At 34.3% G+C, this 14,547-nt stretch overlaps 1 protein-coding gene across 4 annotated transcripts in view; it reads left to right on the top strand.

Annotated features, from left to right (window-relative positions):
* The window catches only part of st18 (ST18 C2H2C-type zinc finger transcription factor), a 135,051-nt gene that overhangs the window by 46,408 nt on the left and 74,096 nt on the right, over nt 1-14,547 (top strand). The window contains exon 1 of one of the 4 annotated variants that reach the window (XM_015353797.2): nt 2,332-2,418. The exons of 2 other annotated variants lie outside the window; for them this stretch is intronic. The gene's annotated coding sequence lies outside the window, so the exon portion shown is untranslated. Of the gene's footprint in view, nt 1-2,331; nt 2,419-8,226; nt 8,341-14,547 lie in introns of those variants that run through there. One more of the 4 variants, XM_015353795.2, reaches the window with a different exon arrangement.

The raw sequence follows: 14,547 nt of genomic DNA, 5'->3' as shown, positions 1-14,547 counted from the left end.
AATCATCTTTTAAAAAATGTATTATCTTAAATGTATTTCCTAGCCTGTCCTATCTATAGCCTATTTTGATGAACCCTGCTTTTCCTTCCCTACTTTAATCTTAGAAGTGGAAGATTTAATCTTTGTTACCTACCAGAAACACTAAAATAACTGTCATGTTTCTGCTAGAACACCTTTTACCACCACTCCAGCTGACCAGCCTCAAGTCAATAAAATATCCAGACACCAAACTTTTGACACTTGACCATTGTCTTCATTGAACTCATAAGGTTCAAAAGCTACTGTATTTGCGCAAATACAACTTTTTAGCTTTGCAAAAATTCAGTTATGGTAGAGATAGTTGCTACCCATCACAGAAACAAGTTGTATTTTGGATTTCACCTGCTTTCCACATTCTTTGTCAGACGAGCTGAAAATGTCTTCTAGATCTGCCCACCAAAGAGGGACACATTTGGAATTTGTTCACACTGCACAGCTGAGGCCAGAGGAGCACATCCAAGGTGCTCATAGAGGGTGAAACCTGGTGTCTTATAGTGACTGGTGGAATGGCTTATGAATGTGTTCCTCAAATATATGTTTTTTATATTTTTATTAAATGCACAGAAGATCCTCCTGTTTCCACAGTGCAAGGAACAGCTTATGAGTTCAGTATGATCCCAGCGGGACTGGGTCTGGCACCATATGCCTTGTCCAAGTTTACAGAGGCAATATTGGATCCCATGTGGCTTCTAGGAGACATTAGAAGACACAGTAGTAAAGTTTTCAATGCAAAAAATACCCAGATATCACAGTCAATCTAAATCTAATTTAAGGAGCTATCATATGGCAAATATTTGATGAGATAAGCTTATACAAAGTTTATGCATTTTTATGGACCAATATACTTATATTTCATATTTCTTATCATAGTTGCATTTCAGTGGGTTTATTCAGATGTCACCATAGTTTGGATGACAAATATATGAATATACAAACATTTTCTTCATAAACTGATTTAAATTAAGTGTACAGTATGTAATCTCTCCTTAAAAGTATATTCTTACAATCTTACAATCTTACACCTAAAGTGTGCTGTGGAGATTTAGTTAAAATTGTTTAAAATCATGTGGGGTGGCTGAGGTGGAGTACATTTATTTATGTTTTTTCAGGGGGCTTGAACCAATCACACATTTTATCAAACATTAAAACAGGCGATGACTACCAGATCGTGAGGAAAACCACCCATTTATAACTAACCAGGAGTGTAAAAAAGGAAACCCACAGGCATATCTTATTATGTATTGTGGTCACACACCAGTCTCAAGAGACCCGAGAACAACCCAAAGACAAGCTTGTTTTGGTGTCCCCTAGTGACAGCTGGTAATGGAAATACTTGCATCTCTAAGAGGCCCCTTATGTGTATCACTGGTTCTGAGGCCTGGGCTTGAGGGCCCCCCAGGCTCCACCTAGAAGTGTGGCTGCCTTTGTCATTTTAATTGGGCCCTGTTTGCTAAACTCCTCTACTGTTTGCTTTTTGCTAGGGGGCTTGTATTTACAAAAGTCAGCAGGAGGCTCAGTGACATCACTGCAGCTTGGCTTATGTAAGGTCTGTGGCAGTATCTTGAGGCACTTTCTTTCTTTTTCTCTATCTGGGCCTGTCTAATGCATGTGCTAGCACAGGAGGGTTACATGGCCTACAGGGAGGAATTACACCTAATTACTCAAATAATTGCTAGGCTGCTGCCTCCCTTAGTCACCAAAAATAATTTCCAGGTCTCTAGCTTTTATAGATAGCCTTCTAGAGAATTTAGCAAGAGTGTACTTTGACTGAATCCATTCATTCACAAAATAGTAATAATCTTATATTTAAAAAAAATAATCCGAGCTGAAAAAGCTTGCAAAATTAATAGACACTGCTTTCATTACATATATTTTAGGTTGTTGTTGCCGTAGCGATAAAGTCGGGTACATTGAAACTCGTCTGTTGAGCCATTGTTATCATCCCTGGCCATCTGCTGCAGAAGAGTGATATTCCATCTCATTTGCATGATGACTGATATATGGGAAGCTTGGAAGGACATATGCCACAGCAATCATGTTATGAAAATTCGAGTGAAAGTTTTGGACCCCCAATGTATGAAAAAAAATCAGTCTATGTCAGGATGTGAACATGTGTGTGACTGTGTGTGTTTATTTGTATGTTTGTATATGTGTGAGTGGGAGAGAGAAGGGGGGGGGAGCACTGTTGATGTGCAAATGTGCATCATATTGAGGAGCTCTGAATAGGGAGGTGTGACGTAAAAAGGGACTCAAACGCAGGTGCTTATCTCCAGGCAGTCAAAGGCACAGTATGTCATATTCCTGGGGACTACCTTTCAAAGCCACAGCTCCAGCACAGGCAGCACATTGGAGGAAAATAAAACTTTTAGGATCACAAAAGTAGGTTTGTACTGAAGTTACTTATTTTATTGCTACTGTGGTCAAGCTGAGCTTCAAAAGGAAGTGTTTACAGAAACTTTTCAGGATTTTAATACTGATGTATTCAGAAACATTTATCAACTGTTCCTTTTAGGCTAAAGGTGACTAGGCCGTGAATTTACCATTGTTTGTAATTGATTCTTATTTTATATACTGAATAGACTGTTAAAGGTATTTGATCACTTCAGAATTCTTCAGAAGAAGAAAAAAACACAGAATAGGCTGTGCTTTATATTTGCTTAATTTCTAATGTAACTTTGAAGAGTTTAAAAAGGTGGTATGAGCTTGCATAAATGCTTTATTTTTATTATTAAAACTAAATATTGAATGCAGAACATAGATAAAATGTCCTTTATGTGTCTTCAAAAACTTTCTGGAATAATTAGTCAAGATATGAGTATGATGTATCAGATGGCAGGCTTTGAAAAAAATACTTTTTAGTGATTGTGCTTGTAGACATATAATGCTTGAATTCTGTCAATACCTTCAGTGAAAAAATATTGCAGATTTTATTTGGGCTTTAGATTGTTAGCGAGGAGATTACATGGCTCAAACTGTTTTTTAAGAAGCATGACCTATTTTGGATCATCCAGATAGCATTTGATGCTGTCTACCTAAATTAAACTCACAGCACTTAGAAACAGTATAAGCTAGTCTTAGAAGAACAAATGTTGTTATTGTGTTGAGACAAAGCTTGAGGAGATTGTATAGTGTTTGTGCTATGTGAAATTAAGATCATTTAAGTTCATTTAACCTTACTAAGAGATTTCCGAGTGGTTAATACATTAAAAATCACAGCTATGACTTGTTTCCTGAATTGTTTTCTTTATTTGGTTCTTATTATACTCAGACTAAATTAATTGAGATATTTAGTTATGAATTATAGGCGTTTAATTATATGTCAATACTGTAAAGAATACATACTGTATTGGGCTTAAAGTAAAGTTTTTAACTTTGTGTTGGGTTACCACAACTTACAACTAAGGTCAATTGAAATGTGACATTCAGTTCTTCTAATTCAGTTTAAATTCAGTTTATTATAATCAGTGATAAGCAGGTTTATTTCAGTATATTCTTAACCCCAGTTCATCCAAAAACTGGATTGAAAACTCTCAGCTAAGGAGACATCTCAAATAAAAATACTGAACTCTTGGTTACTGCTAAGCAACATGGTTGTGCTTCCAAGGTCATTGCCAACTCAAATTGATTTTAGAGCAGAAGATATACAAATGGAAAAAGTCAATTATGTGCTATAATATTGTGCTTTAATAATTGCTTTTTTAATGTCACTGGCCTTTATTAGCAAGTAGGAAATCAAAAACAGCCTACAGGCATATATGCTTCACTTGTTGTTAGATTGCTTCTGAATATGTGAAATACCTGTATATAGTCTGTCTTACAGTGTATAAGTGGCCTGAACCTAATGCAATTTTGGAGGAACTTATTGAGTAAAATGTATTTTTTATCTAACATATAATGTAGCAGGTTACTACTGATGAAAACTGAATGGCTGAGGAACGCCTTACTGTTAAAGATGTTACTTTGCTGTTATCAGCAACCACTCTGTTTCAATACATTTTCTTTAGGAGGTGCTTTACAAGATATGGACAGTCCTGTGTTTCATTACGTGCAGTTACATTTATAATAATGAGGTCATAACTTAGTATGCTTGTGAAACTTGCAAAAAATTGATGTTATAATAACAGCACAGAGTCCATTTAAATCAGCTTTTTGATGCACTAAAAGTTAATCACTTTAATACATGTTTCCCATATGGGTAGAAAATCTTTTTTCAGTCACATTCAGCAATGTGACAACTTCAGTGTGATCAAAGACCAGACTGGTAGATCATTCCAAGTAAACATGCTGCTTCCTGTAATAGTGACCTTAAGCCAAGTTACAGTGGAAGAAGATATTTAAAGAAACATTTCTCATCTATGTTCTTTCTCTGTTGCAATATTATTTTAAAACAAGACTGAAAAACATTTTTAAATGGATGCTTTCTAAGAAGAAAAGACCTTAGTAACAGAATAGGCTTTTACAAAAAGTATTTTTATTCATCCGGCGATAAGAAAGAGTAAATAAACACACTGCAAAAAGAATGTAGCCTCTCTGAGTAGACTTTGATTTTTCAGGTATGTAATTAGTCAAATCCTAACAGCAATAACATGAGGAATGTAAGCTTACATTTAACTGTAATGAAGCACTATAATGAAGCTGAAGCATTAACAATTCTTTTGATGCTCATGCAGTACCACAGATGTAACAAAGCTGACAGAATTGTCTGCAGTTGCACTGTTCAACAAATAAGCATGTCTCCCCCTCACCCTCTTCCTTCCATTCTTTCACTCTCTTTCTTCTATTTTTTAAGCTCCTACATGGAAATGCTAATATTTGCAACACAGCATGAAGGTATCTTCTTCTATTACTGAGTTAAGAACCAGGAGCTGTCCATGGTAGCAATTCTAGCTCTGAATGCTGTTACTGTATATTGTAGATTCACTTGATGATTTGGCTGCAGGAGATCACAGTCCCAGTATGTTCTGAAAATAGAAGTGGAAATGATGTAGATTATTTAAATTGATACTGTTGAAGGAATGATGTCCACCCCCCCCCCCAAAAAAAAAAACAAAATCTGTGTAAACATTATTATCAGCACTAATCTGTGCTTTTTAAAATACTCTTCAAAAGCACTGTGTACTTTGACACAAATATGTTGTGCCAAACTACATAAAACAAGGAATAAAAAATGAAATGCACAGCAAAGTTTCAGTTTTGCACAACTCCACCACCCTCCTGATTTTGTTACCTGAGCTTTGACACAAACTTCACTCAGCTAATCCTAGGAAATGAGTTTTATGGATTGAATTCAACGAGGTTTCAGAAATGGATCCATCTGCCGCCTAGCAGCTGGTGAAAGGATAAATTTAATTAATTACTTCATTCGGAGAAAAGTATTCCAGAAAAAAAAATCATAGCTGTTTATATATATTGAAAGTAGAATATTCTAAATACCATGGATGGATGTTATGATGTTAATTTCAGCATTTATACTAACACTAATGTATTTATATAGTGAACATGTAGTGTGATCTTTAAAGTAACTGAAGATGAAAAATAGGTTTAGCATAGCTTCTAGGTCTACCTTTGAGAGTGGTAACAATCTGCATGTTTCACGGATTTTTGAATTTAGAAATATTTGCGATAATATTGCTTAATTTGTAAATCGGGGCTTTTGTTTGCAGTATGTCTTCAAAAAGGCAATCCAGAAAACCTCATTGTTAATTAGATACAAATCCAGACTGAGTTGAGTGCTGGCACTTATGTTGTCCTTGTACATGTAGTTGCTTTCAGAATTCTGTGAAGGAAAGGCATGTTGTACAAATGGTTTAAGAATTTAATTTTGCAGTAATTTGTGCAGTTTTGCTGAAGCACACTGTCCCACATATGCATTTTACTGAATAGTCCATTTACTCATTGTAAGTAAATTTCATGTTATAATGTTATAGATGAAAATGGTAACTAATATGATCTATGTAGCATGGGAATTAAGGCTAGCTGTCAGAGTCAGTGCCTGACATACAGGATCTCAAACAGCAAGAGAGTTTTTATATCAACAACAAGTTTCTATAGCCTTTCTGAGTTAAAGCCCTTCGTGGGTCATCAGGTGCTGTTTCTGACAGTAAACATGTTTCACCATTCCCTGACTAGTAAGAGTTTGTTAATAGAAATAGTAATTCAGTTTCATTGTGTGCCCGTCCATTAATATTTTGTATAGTCTGCATATGATTTGAGTTTCGACCACAAAGCTTGAAGTATATGACAGCTGAGTTGTGTGGTAGATTCAATTTGAAAGTTTCAGGCATATTATTAATAGACTCCACTTTAAGAATTCCAATATTATGTCTTGCTCTATTTTCTTTCAGGGTAGCTAATGAAACTTCCCTCATATCATGATTACTTAGAAACATCCAACAACCTTATTTGGCCTGACTTTTTGAAACTTATTTTAAGTTAAATTTATCTATCAATGTAACAAACGTTTGTTGCATTGGTTAAATACTATTTTCACTGTGGCAAGAGTCTAACTTTTATTTTACTTTATTTTTTCATTGTTTTGTATGTTGCCGGATTTTCAAAGATGAATAAACACAAGAGACAACTGTACTTTTTTTCATTTCCATTTGACCAGTTAATTTTACAGGCATGCTCCATATAAAAGGCAGGAAGCTTTTAAAAGTATCACAGTGACACACTGTTTAAGTTTTATTCATTTGGCATCCAGAAGCTGTAAGCTTTGTTTCTAATTAAAATTACATGGATTTTTTTTCAATATATTTTAGCATTTACCTTTATTGTAATGTTACCTCACTGGCGGTGGTTTTGTTTGTTGGACTAACTATAAAGGATCTGCTTGTACCCTTGTGGGTTGGGGAAGAATTAGGATTTATGAATTTATTTCCTCTGTTGTATTGTTTAAACAGCTTTGGTTTAGTTTTGATCCCTTCCTCTTGCCTTTGAGGCTGTTCCACGGTGTCAGCTGTTGACTGATAGTAAGAGAACTGCCTCACAGTGTGAATGAAAGAAAACTAGCGGTTGGTAAACACTGATAAGGGATAAATAGAAAGCGGTCAGGCAGAGATAGTTCTGTGAGAGCCCAGATTGTGTGCGGTCTGTTAAAGTGAGATTCTGAGCCTGTCTTTTTTATTCTCCTTTCCCCAGTATTGCGTTTGTCTGGAAAATCTCCAGTGACCCTGCTCAGTAGTCCCAGACTGCTGTATTCTTTTTTTGTTTTGTTTTGTTTTCTAACAAGGGTCAAGTTGGCCAATAGACATGTCCCTGATGCTTATGGACAGCTGTCATAGCTGCAAGTACTTACAATAATTCATTTTGTAGGGAATTAAAGGACTGTACCACAAACGCAAAATTGGGGGAAATATTGTAGAAAAAGACAAGAAAAAAAATTATCATGAAATTATCAGTCTTTACATTGCTAGCTTTAGTCACTCAAAGGTGCAGAAGAGCAATTTGTTGAAAAAAAAGAAAATACTACACACATTATAATAGTTTACTGTTCAGTTTATAATTTAGTATTTTTGCCTTTATTTTTGCATTCTTAATAGTTATGTAAATGTTTTATTTGTCATGAAAAATAAGAATTTCGATTTTGTGCATGTATAAATATTTTGTTGTAAAAGATGTTTAACCACAATAGAGTTATAAAAAAACAGTTAGTTTTGCTAACTGTTGTTGTTGAAAAGTGTCTTCTCTATCAATTAAAAATAAAGATATAAAATAAATGTCTAATGTTTCACATTACATTTTATTAGCCAAATAGGGATTTAAGCAATATGAGCAGTATAGATATTTTGGGATTTTTGTTTTTTTTTTTCATTTTATAAGTACTGTTTATTAAACACTCTCTATGCTGTTTTGAGGAACCTTGTTAAAGATAAATGAGAAAGTAAACAAATAGTTTAATACATATTTAAAACCAATTTAATGGATCCTGATACACAAAAGTCCTTATTTGGAGACAATCTGTTCATTTTTTTGTAATTGATTTTTGAAAATATCCATCTTTTATGTGATTAAAAAGACCTTCAGAGGTCTAACCTTGAGGGTCACCATGTGGTGTATTTACACAGAAAATGTATCAGCCCATTGTACCCCAGCAGCTAATGAGATTGGTCGTTAAGTGAATGACACAAAGGCTACACACACACAAAAAAAAAGCTTAGCAGCTCACTAGAATATCACAGTGTCCCCGCGCACCACGCAACAGCGACACATTGGACTAACCTACCCCACCTCTGTTTTCTTCTACATCACTGCTTCCTTGATGTTACTATCAAAGGCAGAACAAAGGCTAAAAGAGACACGGTAAGTCAGGCTAACAATTTTGCCCTGTAGAAAATGTGAATCTGTGTACGTTTTTTCGTGTTTCCTAAGCTACAGATCAATTCATGCTCTATAAAACAGATAAGCAGATTAATGAAAGGTTATTGTACCACCTAAAGAAGCTATCACTACCAAAAGCAAAGCTGATACTAGTTTAATTGATATTTTACTCACAGTATTAAACTACAGAGTAAAGTTTTAGTCATTGTTTGACAAGTAAAGCACAATTTTGTAATTGTTTTTTTTTAACTTGAAGGATAAATTGCAAGACACATCTAAGTTTAAGTGTGCCATGCACTAGAGAAGTGTTTTTCCTAGAGAAAGAAATAAAAAAAAAGAACTTTCTGAAGTACACTCTTGAACCAAATTGATGATTTTAGTTACTAACTTGATTCATGTAAGGTTTAACTTTCTACGATTTCTCTTTTTAATCCAAATACTGCTATTTCATCAATAGCTTCATAAAGTGATGGCTACAGTTACATTTTTCAAGCACCCCTGTGAAGAATGCTAAAAAAAACTGCAAGCTGAAATCGATAAAACCCCTTACATTTAGCTTCTGAAGTAGGAAGGGCAGGAAGTTACACAGATGGCTTTGTTTGTATTATGTTCTCAAGCAGTACTGGAGTTGTTGCTATCTAGTGGATGATCAAATTATTTTAAGTTGCTTTGAGTTTAAAGTAGTTGCTTTACTGAATGTTATATTTGTGAATTATAAAACTATAAAACTGTACATTGCATTATTACAGTGTCTGTATGGTAGATTAAGCATTCAATTTCCAAATGGAAATGTCGTTTACCTTAGTACATATTTGGAATATCCTTGTTTTTGGGTGGAATCGAAAAAGTTGTATATTATTGTGTAATCCAGAGTGGAATGAAAAGAAATGCAATGCTGGATCATCATCGTTGTTGCAGCAAGGGTAACAGAAGGGTTTTTTTTCTTTTATAATGCAACAACCATTTGGGACAACCCTAACCCTGTCTGCACTGTTATTCAAATAATTATTTGAATTTCATACTTCTGGATTTGGGAAGTGAGAATATTCTTGAGAATATGGTCTGCTCTGGGCACAGACAATGAAAGAACATTTTATCTAGGGTTTTTAAGTAACATGCATTCAGAAGACTATAACTATAAAGACAAAAAGTGACCTTGATTTCTGCCTCTAGTAAAGGTTGGAATAAGTGTGGAAAACTACCTAAAGGGCTGTATTTTATTTCACTGAATACATATAATAAATCTTAAAGCATTAATAGATCTAGTGAATCAAATCTACCAATCAACTGTACCTTTTGTAAAATGTCATTTAATACTAGTTATAGGAGCTTTTAAGTGCTTATAGTCAGTTGTATTCATATGATGAATAATTGAACTTCTTTAATGATGCAGCAATAAGTAAGTTTATATGTGTTTGCCCTTAAAGAACCACCATTATATATAAATCCTGTAAATTGAAGAGTTAATTCTTTATTTGATTTTTGAATTTATTCCAGCTGCCATGGGAAATAATCGGTTAAAATAGGCATTTCCATCTTTTTATTAAACCCTGGAGTTAAGTCGAAATTTACATTTTGTTAAAGATTATTCATTTTATTGATGCATATAATCATAATCATGGACCATCTGTTAAGCTGGCAAGCTTGGTTCAAACTCTCTGAACAACCTCTATAACCTTTTAAGTACAATTCATCTAGGGCTCAGCTCAGTGTTATCTAGAAAGGAGGGGCAAACTAGGAGGATAGTTGAGACTTATGTTCTCTAGAAAACTATTGCTACACTCTTTATTAGAGTTTGAAACTTATATTTGTTTTCATTTTACCAGTCATCCATTTGTATATAAACCAATAGAATACAGAAGTGATTTACATTCTTTTATATGAATGAGTTGCTTACTTAAATGTGCATACTCTATCTTTTGGACAGTGTGAATAAACTGACTGACTACTGAACATTTTTCATAATATTTGTGTGCAAAATAGAATAAAGAAATTCCTATGTGATGTTTTCACAATCTTTTAAAAACATTTTTTGCTCTTAAAGTTATCAGTTTTACCAATATTATATTTATATTTAATGGACACAGCTTTCCTGATAGCTTGAGACACAGAATTACCCTAAGCTTACTTCTTTGTGATTTTTTTTAGCAGATTTATATGCTTATTTATTTTACATGTAGAACAAAATTGTAAATGGCCACCTGATTGTCTGAAGTAAAACTGAAGATTAAAGGCAACATCAGTATATTTAGCAAACTTCACGAATGTAAACCTTTGGAATATTTTGATATTTTTTAAAGAGGATTGAAAATATAAACACTAATTCCAGTATTATCAGTAATCATGGGTCATACAACGTTACATTTTAAGATTTTTTTATAAAGCAGATTAGTGTTCAAAATTTGGCAGTCCTTTTACTCGAATTCCCTTTTTATCATTTCCAGTAAATTATTCTGTCACTGAGTGTTTAACACTAGCAAACTTTTATTTGGATTTTTCATAATTCTCCATTAGTTCCCTTCTTAACACATAAAATACTTATGTGCAACTCATTCCAGACAAAGCTTATTCGGACTGGGAATATTTTCTGCCAGAGGTAAATCCGAGTTAACACGGACTTAAACTGGCATGAGTTAAAGGACTATGGTTTGTAATCCAGGTAGCCAAGGGATTTTGCCACATAGTAGCAGAAATCACTTAAAACTCCCTAAATATTGTGTTCTGATGTGTCACACAATCCAGGACTTTATATTTTTCTTTCTGGAATTGATGATGCTGCTTTTCTGCTTTTCTTTGCTAAAACTTGTTATAAGAATCCAAATATTTCCACATTCAGGACAGTCACCAGGAGTAAGATATCTTTGCCTAGGTTTGAACTGGTGGCCCTTAAATTAAATCAGTAACAGTGTTTCTTGGACCTCATTATCAGGATTTGTAAGATATTGGCCTGGTGAGAGAAGCCTGCAGCTCTCTGGTCCCAGAATCTTGCCAGACTGGTCATATTCCCCTTTGACTTTAGTTCTGTCTGCTTGGAAGTGAGTGACTCAATTTTCCATCTGCATAAACATAAATCAGTGCTTACAGCTGAAAATAAAATAGCCGTAGATGTGTAATCTGACCCAGATCCTAGTTCATACAACTGTAATATTTAGGTTTTGTGCAAATAAATTATCAAAGAAAGAAAACCCATTTATTTTTTTAATGATTCCGAATCCCCCATTGTTCATTAAGCAAACATATATCAGTGCTATTTGTTGACGATGAAGATGCTTAGATGAACAAAGTGGAGTTGTTTAATGACAGGAACAGCTGACTCATTAGGAGAGAGCAGTGAAAGGTAATTAACCCTGGGAAAAGTACAGCTGCCATGCGAGCTGTTCATTTCTGTACAATCTGATTAGGAATCAGTGTTAAATCACTGATTCTTTTAAAACTGCTGTTTATGATAAACTTTTTTCTATAGAGACTCAGGAGAACTGGAACACTACCTTTTGTTGAGAGGGATTAGAGTAACCGGTGACTAGGTTTTTTTTTTACAAATATGCAGTCCACCTGGTAGCATTCATGCATTTTCAATCATGAAAAAGCTTTTCGGAAAACTAAACAATAGTTTCGGCAGAGAAGCTGTAATAAGGGTAAGACTGTACTGAGCACATGTGTAAGCCTGAATGTTTTGTTCCTTTAAAATCTGTCCATTTCTTTTTTTCTAGTATGCACAGGATATATTTACATCATTAGTATATTGTACAGTCTTTTTAATATCATTAATCATTATCATTAATATATTGTGGTCAGCCAAGTTGGAATATTGTTTGTGTTCTTTGAAAACAAGAAATCTGAGCTAACTTTTTAGATAACTTTAATCTGTAAAATGTGGTATCCGATCTGCAATAAATAAACACATTATATTATGTAAAGGTTAATTTACTTTAAAATAGACAAGACTAAAATGTAACTAGGTTATGAAGAAGTGGTTTTATTTGCATACTTTTGTTGTTTTAATATTGAAAGTACTCATGCCACCTAATTCTAAATAAGGATGTGTAATCTGTTAAGTATTAATTTAAAAACTACGTAGTATTTTTTAAGAATAAACCATGTCTAAAATCAATTTAAGATTAGACTGTTTTAACATGACAAAAATAAGCTTGTTTTACATGTCAAATCTCTGTTTTAATTCAGTAAATGAATCATATTTATTTTAACTTTGATTATGTTTTACTTTGCTATATTCTGAATAATAACAAATAACGTTTCAACATCAGCACTAGATATCTAAGATATGTCGAGGGCTGATGGTTGTGGAAAACATTGTTCAAGGTCTAATATGCAAACTAACCCACCATAATCCAAAGTTCCATTTCATTGCCCTGTCTTGAAGACTCAATGTCTTCAACCCATCTAAAACCCATCTACTTAAATTTCTGTATAACTAACTGAATGCTAAAGAAGTGACGCAGTCTTCAAGACAGATTAAAAAACACTTGAGAGGTTTCACAAAGCTGTAAGTTTGTAGTCACCTGTTTTTAGAATTGGGTGTACCCCAGTGGTAAATTCAAAGCTGTTCTGGGGCAATCTGGGTCTTCCGAGCTCTCTCCTTATAACTGGTGTGATTCAAGATTATGCGAAAACCTCAGAAATGATCTTGGAATGTGAATACAAAATTAATAAATGATTATGGCAAAAGTGTCAGTATCTGATACTTTCATGTCTTTCTAAATGTATTCAATAACTACTTTCCCTGTAGTTATGCCATCACACCAAATTATTGAACCACCACTTGGAACCATTGCTCTTTCACTGTGTGTTCAGAATTCTAAGAGCCTTTTTTAATGATGCGGCCCTGCCTTGTGGTACTCACAAAAAAAGCAGGACTCCTTGTAAAAGTCCCAACTTGGCATAAACACTGAACACTTTACTTGGCTTCAGCACAGGCTGCTGGAATGATATTTCTGAAATCACAGTTGTCCTTAAGATTTCTCCATGGGGTGTTTCAAAACTCTGGTCCCCATAGAGAGAGAGAGTTGCGAGTGAACAGCGATTTTTAAGGATTCTTGGCTTTTTATTTCATAGTTTTATTCCCTAGTTAATCTGATCTGCTAATGAATTGTAGACCTGTAGTACTTTAATCCTGTAATTGCTTTTCCATTTTACTTCCAGCAATTTGCAAGCTTCTTAGAGGTTTTTTTTACCTAATGCTTCTGAACACATAGACTAGTTATGTCTCTGTCACTGTTTCTATCTAGATTTTGGTTTTCCACTCACAATTGTGCTACAAATGTGAACTTTTTTCTTAATTGTAGTAGGTTGTTTTATTCTCCCTAGAGATTTGAATATTCCTTTAATGATTTTCTCATTCAAAATGAAACATTAATGCAGACTGTGAAACCTAACAGCGCTTTACCAGGCTTTTACCAGTTCAGTTTTACTGTTGAATTCCAACAGCAGCAATGTGGGGCCGTGCTGGCCCACTAGTAACACTTCAACAATTCAATATACAATTTACTGTATATAGTGTTTTCCAACCCAAAGTATCCCAAAGACCTACTATATATAGTTGGGAATTCACCTCATCCACCATTGAAGTGCAGGGCCAACCTGGGTGATGCAGAGCAGCCATTATGCACCAGCAGCTCCACTACACAGCAATGGGAGAAAAAAGGTGGAGAAATATGAATTGTTCCACCAGCTAAATAAAGTAGGGAAGACAAGATAGTAAAATACCAGAGTGGAACATAGTCAGGACACTGGGGTTAACACCTCTATCTCTCTGTCTTCCAGACATTGCCATGATTTAAACTGTTAAAAACTGGAATTGTTTTTAAGCAGTCCCACAGATTTGCTTTGCTGTGCTTGTGACTAGAGCAGACACTATAAAAATGCTCTTTGTTCTGTGAATTTACTTAGCTTACCTAATTTTTTTTATTTTGACTGTACATGTAACGCATTAACGATCTTCAGAGATCTTACTTCAAGTGTTTGATTCTGTAGATGCTGAAATTGACCTTACAGTCACTGGTAGCATAGGAAATAGTTAACATATTTTCCCCTGTGATGTGTATTGCAAAAACAGTGATATACTTAAACTTAAGGGTATAAGCAGAAGCATATATTGTCTGCATGTGTAATACACATTGAAAGTGAGTTTATTTTCCTGGGTATTGAATTAAAACATTTTTTATTACAAAA

The sequence above is a fragment of the Lepisosteus oculatus genome, chromosome 6 (assembly GCF_040954835.1).
Source record: "Lepisosteus oculatus isolate fLepOcu1 chromosome 6, fLepOcu1.hap2, whole genome shotgun sequence".
Lineage (NCBI taxonomy): Eukaryota > Metazoa > Chordata > Actinopteri > Semionotiformes > Lepisosteidae > Lepisosteus > Lepisosteus oculatus.
The sequence above is the reverse complement of the archived record's forward strand: the minus strand, read 5'-3'. Positions and strand labels throughout refer to the sequence as shown.